At 43.2% G+C, this 16,931-nt stretch overlaps 1 non-coding gene across 1 annotated transcript; it reads right to left on the bottom strand.

Annotated features, from left to right (window-relative positions):
• Positions 1–3,869: 3,869 nt before the first annotated feature.
• TRNAG-CCC (transfer RNA glycine (anticodon CCC)) lies at positions 3,870–3,942 on the bottom strand. The gene has a single exon. It is a non-coding gene; the product is annotated as a tRNA-Gly (tRNA).
• Positions 3,943–16,931: the final 12,989 nt, after the last annotated feature.

The raw sequence follows: 16,931 nt of genomic DNA, 5'->3' as shown, positions 1-16,931 counted from the left end.
CCTGATCTAGGTGAGGAGTTGCCGTGGAGGGTTGGGCCCTTTTGCACTATATTCATTTTGTGCACGTGTATATGTAAACCAAACCACTAACACATTTGACAGAGGGGCAGAGAAGCATGGATGTGAGAAATGGCTCCGTTGAGCCCCTGACCAAGAGAATACCCATTTGGTTGAATCCAGCAGAGCCTAATTAGAGCACGGGGTTGGAGATTACCCTTCTTCCCATCCAGGAGGCAGACCTGCCAAGATGGCCCCATCCCATCAGGCCCTGTCCACCCTCCTGACTCCCCAGAGACAGGACGACAGCTGCAGGGGCCCTGCAGGACCCACAAGACTGGAGTTCCTCCTAAGTGGATGACAAGACGGAACGTTCAGATGCAGGAGCTGCCAGAGGATTTTCAGTTCGAGGCAGGGCACTTGGTTCAAGCCAATGGGGAGTTCTAGACAGAGCTGGAGGGCCAGCTCTTGGCTAGAGAGCACAGCTGCTGCCCTTGAGCCTGATATCTGGGCTGATGAGGGATGTTGTGAGAACTGTGATGTCGCAGTTTGATGGCCTCGACTTCTGTTGACTTTAAGGTGGGTGGGCAAATGTGTTTAGCACAAAGACAGCCACGTAACGCTGGCCTTGGCTCAGATGTGATGAGACGTGGCTGACTGTCGTTCTGCTCACCCCCATGCCACCCAAAGGAGGCGGCTCCATGTAGAGAGAAGCCTTGCCCTACCTGAAGATTGAGGCTCATGAGGCAGCCCTTTGTGGACCAAGAGAAAGAAAAGAGTATGCGTGGCAGCTAAGGGCAGCTTCCTGCCAGGAGCCAGACTAGCAGTGACATTCTCTCAGAAGAATCAGAGTGACCCAAATGGAACCCAACCCCAGGGAGGGCTGTGGGTCAGAAAAGGATTTCACAACCCCTGCCTCAGTCCCTGCCCTCAAGTCCTCGGTAAGTCCAGGGGCATGGCTCTGAGAGCTGTTAGTGGAAGGAGAGCCCAGCCCCTGGGAAGCCCCCCAGCCTCACCCCCTGCCCCTGGTTGATCTTGTTTGGGAACACCAGATGGCAGCTCTCTTCTCCCAAGCCCCAGAGCTGGAAAAACAAGACACCTGCTTGACCCGTGGGGAGCTCTTCAAACCTCAGAGCCTCAGGCAGAGTGGGGGGCCAATCCTGGGATATGTATCCAGGCGTTGCTGCCTGTAGGTAGTTGTTTATTCACAGGGAGGAGGCCCCCTGTGTTTCCAATCTCACCCTCTTACCCCCAGTGGAAGGATGTCTTGGACAGTATTTGTGCTATTTTGGGGTCGTGTAACTTTGGCTTGAACAGTGGGCTAGGTGGCTGCAGGGGCTTTGGACCTCGGTCAGCAAAAGGGTCCTGCTTACTGCAAAGATCTTTATCTTCCTGGCCACCTGTGCCATTGATTGTTTGACAGCCAGCATGTACCAGCCACTGCAGGTACTTGGAGGACAAGACAGCCCACAGGGCTAAGAGAAGACGTCTGTTTATCCACAAGAATTGTTTACTTGAGGTCCTGTAAAGTTATCTGGAAAAGACCTTTCCATAGTACAGTTTTCAAGTTTGTCGTAACATCGAATATAGATGACCCGCAAATCCCTTGACTCGCAAGTAGAGCCGGCAACCTCTGCGGCCTCAATGACTGGCACCTCCATAGTGAACAAGGCTTCTCTGAAATTCTAATGAGAGATCCAGGGACAGAGGCAGGCACACTCCCCAGGGGGAATACAAAGGAGATGGCTGGAGGTCAGCTGCATTTGGATTCTCCTCTTTGTTTCCATTACACAGAACAGCCAATCCTGACAGCCATCTCTGGGCCTCGCTGCTGAGCTGGACAGCACTCTTGCTCGACTGAGTCATGGCTCTAGGATGACAACAGCTGGGTCATCCAGGCCTTGACTCCCAGGACCTCCTCACACAGGCATCACAAACTGCGATACAGCCTTAGAAGAGCAGGGCCGGAGCCAGGGAAGCGCTGGGACGCCCAAGCCAAGCCCCTGGGAGGATGCCGGCCCTGCTCCTAGGAAAACAGGGGTCCCTACATCCCTGGCTGGATGGGGCGGGAGGTGCGCCACCTGCCACGGGCTTGAGCTGCTTGGGGTGGGGGGGGGGCGGGCCAAGGCTGCTGTTCAAAGCCCATGTCTAGACTGTCACCAGAGCTTCCTCCTCTGCGTCCTGGACCCGGTCCAGGGCTCCCGCGGAAGCTGCGGTTTGGGGCAAACAGCCTGCACCAACTGGGCGAGGCGGTTGTTCCCACTCCGGACGCGGGCCACGCCCTCTTGGACGCGAACACACCCCCATTTCCCGGGGCCCACAGAGACACGCCTCTCCCTGCAGCCAAACAGCGTGAAGGCAGATTTGTACGAGTATGTGCAAGGTCCTGGAATTCTCGCCCGGTTGCCACACAGTATAAGGAGCATAACTGGGGAAGGTTATGCAACTGCCCGAGGGGCGCTGCCAGGGCTCTCCAAGTTCTCATCACAGGCATCCAGGGAGCCCGGGACGGAGCCAAACGCTAACAGTGCCACCTTTGGTGGCGCTGATGGCCTCGCTCCGGCAGGGCAGCAGTATGGCTCTGCTGAGAGTTGGGGAGCCCAGGTCCCTGCTGGGCCAATGGGAGTGAAGCTTAGGCAGAGGGGACCGTGCCCGCAGCCAAGGCGGCAGAAGCCAAAGCAGTGGCAACAGCCCGGCCTGGCAGTGCCCAGTGAGCACAGGGCCGCCCCCAAACCCCCAGTCTGGATGCACACCAGATCCTGAGGGAGGGCAGTAGGGGGCGCACTGGGTGAGGGCTACCCAACTAAAGCAGGAGCCTGACAACCCTTTCCCCACCCCGTGGGCAGCTGGGCTGCATTCTCAGTCCCACAGAGCCCTCCTGGGTGGGTCCATCCCCGGGGCCTGTGAGTCACTTCCCCAGGCCCTGGGGGCCTCACTTGAAGGTGCCTTCCTCTCAAGCAAAGCCTCCTTTGTTCTCCTGCTGGCTTCACTTCACAACCCTTTCCTCCCCTCTGAGTTACAAACTCAGGTTCTGTGGGTTATAGGGGCACCAGCTGTGGGCAGCACAGAGCTAGACACATGGAAAGTGGTCTGCAGAGGGCTGGAGCTCGCTTCCCTGCTTCCTCTGTCCCCTGCTCGCTCAGAGCTCAGCCTCTCTCACTGTCCCAGACATCTGGGGAAGCCCCCACCTCCCTGCCCAGGCAGTGGGTGTGCAGCCTCAGGAGCGCCGATCATGGAAGAGTACCAGAAGGGAGGGCAGTTTGGATGCGCTCACCCTGGCCGGCACCGCCCAGAGCTGCTGAACTGGCCCCTGACACTTCTCTTGCCTCACAGAGAGGCTTCCTTGGCTCAGATGACTGCAGCACCATCACTCACTCTCTTGGTTCTCCATCCCCTTGCCTCCCCTACTTTCCCATGCCCTGGTGGAGGAGCCCAGTGGAAGCCCAGCCCAGGAATGGAATTCATCAAAGTGACTTCAGACACAGCCTCTAGTCTGCCTTCTCCCCCCTCGCACCTTCCATCTCCAGCTGGGCTGACCACGTGGGCCTCACTGTCCTGGGAGGTGCTTAGCTGCCGGGTGAGCTGAGCCACCCTGCGCTGAAGGCAGCCATCTGCTTTTGTGTGGTGAGCACCAGCCTTGCAGCCAGCAGGGCCCCTTGTTTTGAAGAAGTAGAAGACTAATTTCAAAAAAACAAAAACAAAAAAACTGTGCACGAAGATTCTCCATTTTAAAAAATATTTAATTAATTAATTAATTTATTTATTTTGGCTGCACCGGGTCTTAGTTGCGGCACATGGGATCTTCTAGTTGCAGCATGCGGACTTCTTAGTTGCAGCATGCGGTCTTCTTAGTTGTGGAATACAGGATCTAGTTCCCCAACCAGGGATTGAACCTGGGTCCCCTGCATTGGGAGTGCAGAGTCTTACCCACTGGACCACCAGGGAAGTCCCAAGATTCTCAGTTTTATTAACAAGAGTAAAAATGAAAATAGGGAGAAAACCCAGTGTTCTAAAAGCAGAGGGAAGATGAAGTCTATTATGGAACAGCATTTGATGAAATGTATTCATCCTTCCATAAATATGTACTGTCTGCAGTCTACCAGGCACTTGTAGGGTCTGTGGTCAAGTGGAGGGGCGACTGGAGGCCAGGCTCTAAGCCATGTGCATGTCATGCATGAGCTCACCAAATCCTTAAACCACAGCTGGGATGAAGGAGCAATCAATAGGCTTATTTACAGAGAAAAGGAAAGGTGCAAGATCCCCCAGATAACTGGCTCCAGAACCCATGCTCCAGCCGTTAAAAACAACAGCTAGTGTATTCGTTTCGTATTGCTGCTGTGACATATTACCACAAACTGAGTGGCTTAAAACAACACAGGTTTATCATCATGCAATTCTAGAGATCAGAAGTCTGAAATGGGTTTACCAGGCTAAATTCAAGGTGTCAGCAGAACCACGTTCTTTTCTGGTGACTCTAGGGGAGAATCTGTTTCCTTGACTTTTCCAGCTTCTAGAGGCTGCCCACATTCTTTGGCTTGTGGCCTCTTCCTCCATCTTCAAAGCCAGCAGTGTAGCATCTTTAAATATCTCTGACTCTGACTCTTCTGGACTCACGATTACATTGGGCTCACCCAGATTATCCAGGGTAATCTGATTATTTCAAGGTCAACTGATTAACCTTAATTCCATTTGCAACCTTACTTCCCCTTTGCCACATAACCTAACATATCTACAGATTCCTAGGTTTAGGATGTGGACATATTTGGGGGCATTACTCTGTCTGCCACAGCTAGGTAGCCACCTTATCCAATCAAAAACTATTCATTGAACACCGACTATATGCCTAGCATTAGTTTAGGTGCTGTCAGCATACAGTAGTGAATGAAGAAGGCAAAAAGCCCTGACCTTGTGGAGTTTATGCTCCTGTAGAGGGAGATGGACAAAAAATAAATAAATAAGCAAAATATATCATAGGTTAGGTGGTACTAAGTGAAGGGGAAAAATTAAGCAGAGAAGGGGATAGGCAGTATGTGTGTATTGCTATTTTGCCTGGTGTGCTGGACACCTACCATTTGTCCCTCTTTTTCTACCTTGTTCCTTGTGGGCTGACATCTGTGAACAGCATGAAGGGGTTCCCTTACCCTCTGGCTTCCTTTTGGTCATGGCTGATGGGAAACACCTTCAGGAGGCTGGAGGGCAGAAGGCAACTGAGGTCAGCCTCCCTCATCCCTCCTCCAAAGGCCTCACCCCCTATTAAGAGTCTTCTCATACAGTCCACCAAGCTCCAAGAACACATCCTTTCCTTGCCGTTTCAGGCCTAGCTATGGTAACTATGGCTGCCTTCATTAGCCCCAGGGCAAATTACCACCCCTTCCAGTTTCCCTATACCCTGTCTACCCTTTGTAAATAGTACTTTATTAAACTCTCTTCAGATTGTCCGAACTGGAGGGTGCCACCTGTTTTCTCAGGAAGGCCTTGCTGGGCTGGTAACATTTAGATAAAGCCTCTAAAGAAGGTAAGGTGAGAGACAGGCAGATACCTGGTAGAAGAGCACTTTGGGCAAGGTGGCTGCAAGTGCAAAGGTCCTGTGGTAGAACCATGCATGACGTGTTTGAGAAACAGCAGGAAGGAAGCTTGTGTGGCTGGAGTAAGTAAAGGAGTGAGAAGTGAGAGGAGGTGAGGTCACAGGGGTACCTGGTATAGGACAGAAGTCGGAGCATGTAGGGCCTTTGAAGAAAGTGCTGCCAGTGCCCCACCTATATCCCTTCAGCACTGTCCATGGGAGGCACGCAAACCCTCTGGCTTCCTACTGCCCCTGCAGCTCTCTGTCTGAGGGCCTCTTCTGGCCACAGGAGTGCAGCAGGGCAGGCCAGGGAGTTAGTTCCCTGGGAGTAGCCCCCAACCAATGTGGAGCTGGTGAATAAATACCCAGGTACCTTGCTGCTTGCCTTTGACAATTATGAGGCCTGCCCTAGGCAGCCTCCCAGAGGTCCCCAGAAGCATGGAACTCTGGTGCTTACAGCGGTAACCCACTGATTAACACACCTCGTGTTGGCTTCCTTCCTTTCCTGTCTCACTTCCCTGTTTATCTCCCCCTGCTCCTGGGAATCACCTCCCCAGTGAACCACTTGTACTCCAGCTCTTGTCTCAGCATCAGCCTCTGGAGCATCCAATCTAAGATAGACTGTGGGCCATTATCAGGACTTAGGCTTTGAAGAGAGTGAGATGAGCATCCGCTGAACAGCGGTCATTAGAGGAGCGACAGGGACTGAGGGGGCAAAGGGAGAGGCAGAGAGACCAGTTAGATGCTACTGTCATAGTTCCGAGGAGTGGGGAAGGAGCAGGGTAGAAGGAGTGGAGGTGGTCAGAGATGGTTAGATTCTAGACACGCTTTGAAGGAAGGATCCTTGTGATAGCTGCCTGTTCAGATATGGGATATGAGAGACAGTAAGGTGTCTAGGGTGATTTCAAGGTTTTTCCCTTGAGCAAAGGAAGGATGGAGTTGCCTTTTACTGGGATGAGGAAGACTATTGGGGGGAGAGCAAAACACGGAAGGCTGGGAGCTCAGGTTTGGACATGTTGAGCTGAGATGTCTGTTAGGCATAGGGGCAGAGATGGTGAGCAGGCAGATGGTCAGGTACACAAGTGGGGAACTCAGGAGGAGTCCAGGCTGCAGGTAGAAGTTAGAGGGTCATCTGTAGATAGGTAGTAGGTAAAGGCTGGATGAGGTCTCCAAGGGAGTGAGGGTAGAAAGCATAGGGAAGAGGCCCCGGAACTGAGTTTTGGGCACCCAACATCTAGAATTTAGGAGAGATAAGAAGGGATTAGCAGAGAGATGTCCGAGAAGGAGCAGCCAGCAAGGTGGGAGGAAGGTCAGGAGGCTGAGTGAGGAAGACGACATCCACCTGCCAGATGCCACTGATGAGGCAAGAGTAAGGTGCAGCCTGGGGCTTGACTACTGGATTCAGGAGCATAGAGCTCATCGGTGACTTTAACACTCGCCCTATCAAGTGGGAATGAGGAGGCAAGACTCTAAATGGAGAATATTCAAGAGACAAGAGGAGGAAATGGGAAACAAATATGGAGAGCCCTTGAGGGAAAATACATCAAATATTTTCAATTAATTTTGTTTCATTTTGAAACAATCCCAAACCCACAGAAAATTTGTAAGCACCAGGCAAAACGATTTTTTTATGAGCCGTTTTACAGTAACTTGTTGGCATGATGCTCCATCACCCCCAAATACTGGTGTGTGTTTTTCACAAACAGGGACATTTTCCTATATAACCACCAAACGGTCTCCAACATCAGGAAAGTACACCGATACGTTACCAACATCTATCTACTCCTCTGACCCATTCGGTTTCACCAACTGTTCTGGTAGCTTCCTTAATAGTAAGGCAACCAGTCCAGGATCATGTGTTGCATTTAGCAGTCCTGTCTCTTTAGTTCCTGCATCTGGGAAATTTCCCCCATCTTTCCCTAACTTTCATATCCTTAACGTTTTTGATGATTACAAGCCAGTTATTTTAGAGAATGTCCCTCAGTTTTGGCTTGCCGATACTGTCTCATGATACGAGCAGGATATGTGATTCAGCAATTCCACTTATATATTCAAAAGAATTGTAAACAGATGACCAAACAAATACTTGTATAGCACTGTTCACAATAGCCGATAGGTGGAAACAACCCAAACGTCCACCAGTGGATGAACAGATAAACAAAAGGTGGTATATCCATACAGTGGAATATTATTCAGCCATGAAAAGGAATGAGATACTGATATATGCTGCAACATGGATGAACTTCAAAAGCATTATGTAAGATGAAAGAAGGCAGACACAGAAGATCACGTATTGCATGAGATTCCATTTATATGAAATATCCAGAACAGGTAAAGCCATAGAGACAGAAAGCAGATTATTGGTTTCCAGGGGCTGGGGGGAGGGGGTAACAGGGAGTAACTGCTTAATGAGTAGGGGCTTTTTCTGGAGTAATGAACATATTTAACTAGATAGAGGTGGTAGTCCTACAACATTGTGAGTGTACTAAATGGCACTGAATTGTTCACTTTAAAAAGATGATGTTTATGTTATGTGAATTTCACCTTAATTAAGAAATAAAGATTCAGGTTATGCATCTTGGGCCAGAATATCCCAGAAGGGTATTCCTGTTTTTCTCATTGCATCCTATCAGGTGGCACATGATTTCTATTTGTCCCATTACTGACGATGTTCACTTTGATCATTAGATTAAGGTGGTATCTACCAGGTTTCTCCTCCTTAAAGTTACTCCTTTCCTCTTTGTAATTAATAGTACTTTGAAACTTTGTAATACCCCGTTCTTCATGGAATTTTCTATCTATTTGTTTATCTGTTTATTCATCCATTTCTATTCTATTCATTGGGTCATAATCTGTTACCTTATTTATTTTGGTGCTCCAGTTACCCCAGACTTGGCCAGTGGGAGCTTCTTTATGCTGGCTTTCATATTCCTTTGACATATCCTCATCATTTTTAGTACCTCCTTGCTTCCTGGCATAACAAAGTCATCTTGTATTTTTCCTGCTCCAGTCCTGGAGTCAGCCCTTCCTGCAAGGAACACTGGTTCCTTTTAATGGAGAATACCGTTTAGAAACCAAGATATAGGGCTATGTGTACTCATTGCTATTGGGGTATCACTTCTCCCAAACCTTCTTAGTGGACAACGCCAGGGAATGTAAGTGTGTGTGTACACAGATATACTCATGCTTTTATGCACATTATGTATATATTTCTATATATATAGAAAATCATGAGTTCTTACCAATAATTCTAATTCCAGTCTAACAAACACCCCACATTCCAGTCTAGTGTTCTCCCTTTTCCAACAGTGAGAAACACGGCTCCCCTAGGCTTAAAGTATCCAGTCACTGCCTTCCCCCCAAATCCTCAGATGCCTTCTTCATCCTCCTTGGGCTCTGACACATGTGCTAGGCCACACCACTGTGCAGATGTTCTCCTCATCCAGCGTGGGTTCAGACACCCCCCCAACCTTGCACCCCTCAGGGTGCAAGCTCTACTTTGGACCTCCACAGCTTCCTCCCTTGCTCAGCCCCACCTCATAAATGTTGGCCTGAATTGTTAAGGAAAGAAAGAGGAATAGAAGACTCTGATAGACCATCAAGCATAAAAAGCAGATGAACAAACTATATACATTCTATACTTACAGTTTTAAATTTTGGGTGGAAAAAAGACTGTAGAAATTATACTAAAATTATAATTGATATGATGGTAGGTTAAAATTATGAAGGTTCTTTTCCTTTTCCATATTTCCCAAATTATCTGTAATATGGTTGTATCACTTTTCAATTAAAATACTTCAAGAAAAACATAACTTAAATAGCACTTTCTAAATCACCCCAAGCTGCATACTGTGTGCTCAGGATTCATGCTGATGGCCCAAGAATATACCCACAATTTTAATAGAAGATCTGGAGAAAAGCAGTTTTATATCAAAACAAACCTGGATCAGAATACCAAGTTCTCATAACTTTTAAAATAAAACTTGAGTTCCAGTTCTGGAGAAAGATGGTACTTTTCCCTGCTTCTCTCTGTGCTGTAAGACTCACTATTGTGTGCTGCCTTGACATCTGGTAAAATCAGGAGGCCCTCAAATGGCATAACTGTAAGTTCCCTCCTCACTCTGCTCCCGCAGATGAGGTCGCCTAGCCAAACAACCTCCGTATCAAAGGGACCAGGCACAGCTCCAGTTTATTCCTGAGTATCGGGTTTCAGTGCCATACCAGCCCATGGAATTATTCAAATAAGCTAATCACATTCTCCTGTGGGAACCAGGGGGCACCCCACCCTCTTGATACTATGCAGCCTGCCTCCTACAGCCCCTCTTTGTTCACTCTGTTCCCAAGTGAAACCCCCATGTGACCCTGCATGGCATGTGGTGTCCTCCCTCAGGCTATGACTATATGTGACTATTAAAACGCTGTTGATCTCATTTGCCCAGTCTCAGCTGTTGTGTATTCAACCATCCCCACAAACCTAGGGCAGGAAGACCTCCTCCACCTTTACCAATGGAGTAAAGAAGAGGTGTTAAAACACTACCCTCTAATTCTAACTAAATAGCTTGGAAATTATTTAATAGACAACGATTAAAAGACTCTTAAAGCCAGAAAGCTGAAGGTGGACTAGCTAGGGGATTCAGGACTTGAGGAACTATAACGTAGTGAATTTCTCCAGTTTTCTTTTTTATCTCTCATATACCGAGGACTAGGTACCAAAGATTCCTACAATTCAGAACCACCAACGGGCATAAAAAAAAAAAAAACAACCAAAAAGACAAGGAAAGTCCACTCTTTCTGGACAAAGGACAAGTAAAGAAAAGCCCCAAAGAGACTAGACCTAGTGGGGACTCCCAATGCCTACTCCGTGACAGAGGCACTGGCAGGCGGTCTGAGCTGGTGAGGTTGGTGAGCCAGTCTACCTGCAGGGGCAGCATCAGCTAGTGGCATAAAAAGATCCAGGCCCAGCAGATTCTGTCTCCCATTCCCAACCATCCAGCTGAAGAAGTTGGCCCAGCAATACCAGGTGGCCTCAGGAATGACATCAACAAATGACATCAACAGAGATTGAGCAGTAGCCCCAGCAGTGCTAGAAGAATGAAGCTAGAAGACTAGAATCACATTGAAAGGATTCTGATAGGCAAACCATCACTGGAACTAATACATATAGATTCTGGTATACATATATATCTACATATGATGAATATATACCAGAACCTACATGCTAAAATAGATTTAAATAGGTCAAGAGTATCATAACATAAAAACAAAAGTATCTGGGATACAACTGAAAATCACTCATCATTCCAAAGAACTACAATTTGAATGAGAAAAGAAAATTGACTCCCATAACTGGATGAATCAGATGTCAGAACCACCTGACAACAATTTTAAAGCATTGCCATAAAAATGCTTCAACAGACACAAATTCTCTAGAAACAAATTTAAAAATAAAAAATCTTAGCAAAAAATAGCAGTAATAAAAGACAACCAAATGGAAATTACAAAACTAAAAAATACAACAGCTGGAAGAAAAAAAACTTGCTAGATGGACTCAGTAGTAGAATGGAGATGACAGAGGATAGAAGTGATGAACCTGAAGACAGATCAATAGAATTTACTCAATCTAAACAACAGACAGACAGAAAACAGACTAAAAAAATTACAGAGCTCCAGAATTCTGTGAGACAATAAAAAAGAGGTAACATTCATATAATCAGAGTCCCAGAAGGAGAGGAGAAAAGAGTGTGGGACTGAAAAGTATGAGAAGAAACACTAAAAGAAATCTACACCAAGATATTATCGTAATCAAATCTCTAAAAACTAAGAACAATGAAAAAAAAATCTTAAAAACAGTCGAGAGAATCAATACATTACCTGTAAAGGAAGATCAATTTAAATGACAATGAATTTCTCATCTGAAACCATGGAGGTCAGAAGGAAGTGGCACAACGTTTTTCAAGTGCTGAAGAAAAGAACCGTTAACTACAAATCCTCTATCCAGTGAAACTATTTTTTCAGGAATAAAAAGAAAATAAAGCCATTCTCAAATAAAGGAAAACTAAGAGCATTTGTTGCTTGCAGATCTATCCTTAGAGGAAGCTCTTCAAACAGAAAGAAAATGATAAAAGTAGAAGACTGAGTCATTCAGGAAAGAAAGAAAAACGATGGAATGGGTAAAAATAGAAGCAAATTCAACAGACTATCCTTCACCTCATGAATTTCTTTAATCATATTTTGTGGTTGAAGCAAAAGTTATAATACCACCTGATGTATATAGGGGAAACTCTGAAGTCCATTATGTTTAAAGTGTGGGGACGGTAAAAGGATCTAAATGGAAGTATCATTTCTATCCTTCACTTGAAGTGCTCAAACGCTGACACCAATAGACTGCGATGTTATGTACGTATATGGTAATACCTAGAGAATCACTAAGAAAGCTACACAAAGCAATATACTCACAAACATCATAAAGAGTTCAAAATGAAACTCTAAAAATGCTCAAATAGCCCATGGAAAGGCAAGAAAAAGAGAAACAGAGCAATGAGAATCAGAGGCAACACACAGAAAACAAATAATAAAATGGCAGACTTAAATTCTGCCATATCAGTAAGTACTTTAAAAATGAATGTTCTAAATTCACAAATTAAAAGACAGAGATTGACTGAGTGTGTAAAAAAGCACAACTCAAGGATATGCTGCCTACAAGAAACTCACTTCAAACATAACAACATAGGAGGTTAAAAATAAAAGGATGGAAAACATATATCATGCAAACATTATTTTTTTTTAATTGGCAATGATTTTTTAGGTTTGACACCACGAGCAAAGGCAACAACAGCAAAAATAAACAAGTGGGACCACATCAAACTAAAAAGCTTCCACACAGCAAAAGAAAATATCAACAAAATGAAAAGTCAACCTACAGAATGGGACAAAATACTTGCAAGTCATATATTTGATAAAGGGTTAATATTCAAAATATATAAAGAACTCATACAACTCAATAGTAAAAAATCAATCAGTCTAAGTTAAAAATGGGCAGAGGATCTAAACAGACATTTTTCCAAAGAAGACATACAGATGGCCAACAGGTACATGAAAAGCTACTCAATATCACTAATCATCAGGGAAATGCAGATCAAAAGCACAATGAGATATCACCTCATACCTGTTAGAATGACTATTGTCAAAAAGACAAGAGATAATAAATGCTGATGAGGACATGGAGAAAGGGAACCATTGTGCACGGTTGGTAGAATGTAAAGTGGTGCAGCCACTATGGAAAACAGTATGGAGGCACCTCAAAAAGTTAAAAATAGAACTGCCATATGATCCAACAATTCTACCTCTGGTTATTTATCTGCATAAAATGAAAACACTAACTCAAATATGCCCCAGTGTTCATTGCAGCCATGTTCATATACTAGCCAAGACATGGAAACAACCTAAGTGTTCATTGATGGATGAATGGATACAGAATATGTGGTATATTTATACAATGGAATATTGTTCTGCCATAAAAAGAATGAAATCTTGCCATTTGCAACAATATGGATGAAACTTGAGGGTACTATGCTAGGTGGAATAAGACAGACAGAGAAAGACAAATACCATCTCACTTATATGTGGAATCTAAAACACAAAACAAAACTGAAATAAACAAAGAAAAGCACACCAAATTCATAGATACAGAGAATAGATTGGTGGTTGTCAGAGGCAGGAAGTGGGGGGTGGAGGAAATGGGTGAAGGTAGTCAAAAGGTACAACCTTCTAGTTATAAAATAAGTCTTGGGAGATGTAATGTACAGTATGGTGACTATAATTAATAATACTGTATTATATATTTGAAAATTGCTAATAGAGTAGATCTTGAAAGTTCTCATCACAGGAAAAAAATTGTAAATATGTGTGGTGATAAATGTTAACTAGACTTACTGTGGTGATCATTTTGCAATATATATAAATATTGAATCATCACGTTGTACACCTGAAACTAATATAATGTTAAATGTCAATTATACCTCAATAGAAATAAAAGGATGGAAGAAATATATCATGCAAAAATTAATTTTAGGGCTTCCCTGGTGGCTCAGTGGTTGAGAGTCTGCCTGCCAATGCAGGGGACATGGGTTCATGCCCCAGTCCGGGAAGATCCGACATGCCATGGAGCGGCTGGGCCTGTGAGCCATGGCCACTGAGCCTGCGTGTCCGGAGCCTGTGCTCCGCAACGGGAGAGGCCACAACAGTGAGAGGCCTGCATATCACAAAAAAAAATAATAATTTTAAAAAACAGGAGTGACTATATTAATATCATATAAAGTAGACTTCAGAACAAAGAAAATGACTAGGCACAAAGAGGGATGTTACTTAATGATAATAGGATTGATCCACCAAAAAAATCTAGTTATCCTTAATGTGTGTGCACCAAAAAACAGAGCTTCAAAATATATGAAGCAAAAACTGATAGAGCTGAAAGGAGATAGGCAAATTCACAATTCTAATTGGGGACTTTAACAGCCCACTCTCAGCAACTGATTGACATACTAAATAGAAAATTAGGGAAGACATAGAACTGAACAACACTATGAACCAGCAGGATCGAATTGACATTTATAGAGTATTTCACCCAATAACAGCAGAACACAGTACTTTCAAGTACCCATGAAACATTAACCAAGATAGACCATATCCTGGGTTATAAAACAAATCTTAGCAAATTTAAAAGAACTGAAATCATATAGAGTGTGTTCTTTGACCATAGGGAATCAAACTAGAAATCAGTAACAGAAAGACAACAAGAAAATCTCTGAACACTTTGAAATTAAACAGCCTACTTCTAAATAGTCCACGGATCAAAGAAGAATCCTGAAAAGAAATTTTAAAAATATATCACTGGGCTTTCCTGGTGGCACAGTGGTTGAGAGTCCGCCTGCTGATGCAGGGGACATGGGTTCGTGCCTCGGTCTGGGAAGATTCCATATGCTGCAGAGCAGCTGGGCCCGTGGGCCATGGCCACTGAGCCTGCGCATCTGGAACCTGTGCTCCGCAACGGGAGAGGTCACAACAGTGAGAGGCCCGCATACCGCAAAAGAAAAAAAAAAATATATATATATATCACTGAGTGAAAATGAAAACACAGCATGTCAAAATTTGTGAGATGCAGCTAAAGAAGTGATGAGAGGAAAATTTATAGCACTAAATGCTTAACATTAGAAAAAGGAAATGTCTCAGATGAATCAACTATGCTCCCATCTCAAGAACCTAGAAAAAAAAATTAAAAGCATACAAATCGGGATGGAAGAAATAAAACATTCTCTATTTGCAAATGACATGTTGTTGATGAGTAAAATCCCAAGGAATTTACAGAAAAACATCAAAAACAAAAATTTAATCAGCAATTTTTTTAATTCAAAGATTTAAAGGGAACATAATGAGACTAATGGAATGCATAAAGAGAAGAGCCAGATTGAACCTCTAGAGATGAAGAATTCACATTTGAAATGAAAATCTCACTGGATGGGATTAATATCAGAGTAGACACTGAGGAAGATAAAAATCAGCAAACATGAAGACATTGGATTTGAAGACATAGAATAGAATAAATTGAAGCAGAAAGAAAAAAAGACTTTACAAAATGAACAGTCTCAATGGTCTGTGGAAAACTATCAAGCAGTATAACACAACTATAAAAGTAAACAAAGAAGGAAGTGGGGGTGGGATTTTTTTCAAGAAATAATGATCCAAAACTCCCAATTTTGGTGAAAAATGTCCACCCACAGACAGAAGAATCTCAAAAACCCCACATAGGATAAGCACAAAGAAATCATACTTGAAAACAGGTGATGAAGCAACTATACATATTTTTTAAAGGCAGATTACAACATTACATACAGGAATTACAAAGATAATTCATGCTGACTTCTTGTCAGAAACACTGCGATCAAGAAGAAAATGGAAAAAAAAAAAGAAGAAAATGGAATAACAGCTTTAAGTGCTGAAAGAAAAAAATGTCAATTTGTAATTCTACATTTAGCAAAGGTAATCTTCAAAAATATTTGTCTGAAAAATGTCTTTATTTTGCTTTAAATTTGAAGGTTACCTTTACAGGATATAGAATTACAGGTTGACCTTTTTTTCAGCATTTCAGAGAATATGTCACTAGCAGACCCTCACCTCAAGAAATGGTAAAGGACGTTCTTCAGGTTGAAGGAATACAATACAAAATGGAAATGTGAATCAACACAAAGGAGGGAAGACACGTGGAAATAGTAAATAGGTTGATAAATATAAGCCCTCACTTTTCTTGCTTTTTAAAAAAAATTCTTTAAAGATACTTGATTTTTTAAAGCAAAACTAAAGATGCATTTGAGGTTTATAACATATATAGAAGTAAACCATATAATAACAATTGTACAAAGCACATGAGGCAGTAAAATGTAAAACTGTATAGTTCTTACATTATACATGAAGTAGTATAACATTGGTTGGAGGCAGACTGTAATAAGTTAAAGATGCACAAAATAAACCCTAGAGCGTGACTGAAAATAAAGACGTATAGCTAATGAGCCAACATAGAAGTGGAATAATAAAAATATTTAATCCAAAAGAAGGCAGGAATGAGGAACAAGAGAACGATAAAGATGGTACAATAAGAAAAACAGCAAGGTGGTAGACTTAAACCTAATCATATCAATAATTACTTTAACTATAAATGGTCTAAACACTATAAGGCAGAGATTGTCAGATTGGATAAAAAAGCAAGATGAAATTATATGTTGTTTAAGAAACACTTTAAATACAAAAACACAGATAGGTTAAAATTTTTTTAAAAGAGAAAGAAAAAGATATACCATTTAAATACTCATAAGAAACCTGAAGTAGCTATATTAGTATCATACAATGTGGACATCAGGACAGAGTATTATTAGAGATAAACAAGAACATTACATAATGATGAAAAGATCAATTCATCAAGAAGACATAAAAAAATCTAAAATTTTTCTCACTAACAAAGTTTCAAAATACATAAAGCAAAAACTAACATACCTAAAAGAAGAAATTGATAAAATTACAACCATAGTTGGAGATTTCTACATTCCTCCCTCAATAATTGATAAAATAAATGGAATAAGGATATAGAAAACTTGAACATTATCAACCATCTTGCCATAACTGACATTTATAGAACACTATACTTAATAATGGAAGAATACACATTCCTTTCAAGTGCACATGAATCAGTCACCAAAATAGACTATTTGCTGTTATATAACACAAGCCTCAATAAATTTAAAAGGATTGAAATCATAGATGTTTTCTGACCACATAATGTTAAATTAAAAATCAATGATATCTATTAAATACCCAAATATTT

Source organism: Lagenorhynchus albirostris, chromosome 19, assembly GCF_949774975.1.
Source record: "Lagenorhynchus albirostris chromosome 19, mLagAlb1.1, whole genome shotgun sequence".
Taxonomy (NCBI): domain Eukaryota; kingdom Metazoa; phylum Chordata; class Mammalia; order Artiodactyla; family Delphinidae; genus Lagenorhynchus; species Lagenorhynchus albirostris.
The sequence above is the reverse complement of the archived record's forward strand: the minus strand, read 5'-3'. Positions and strand labels throughout refer to the sequence as shown.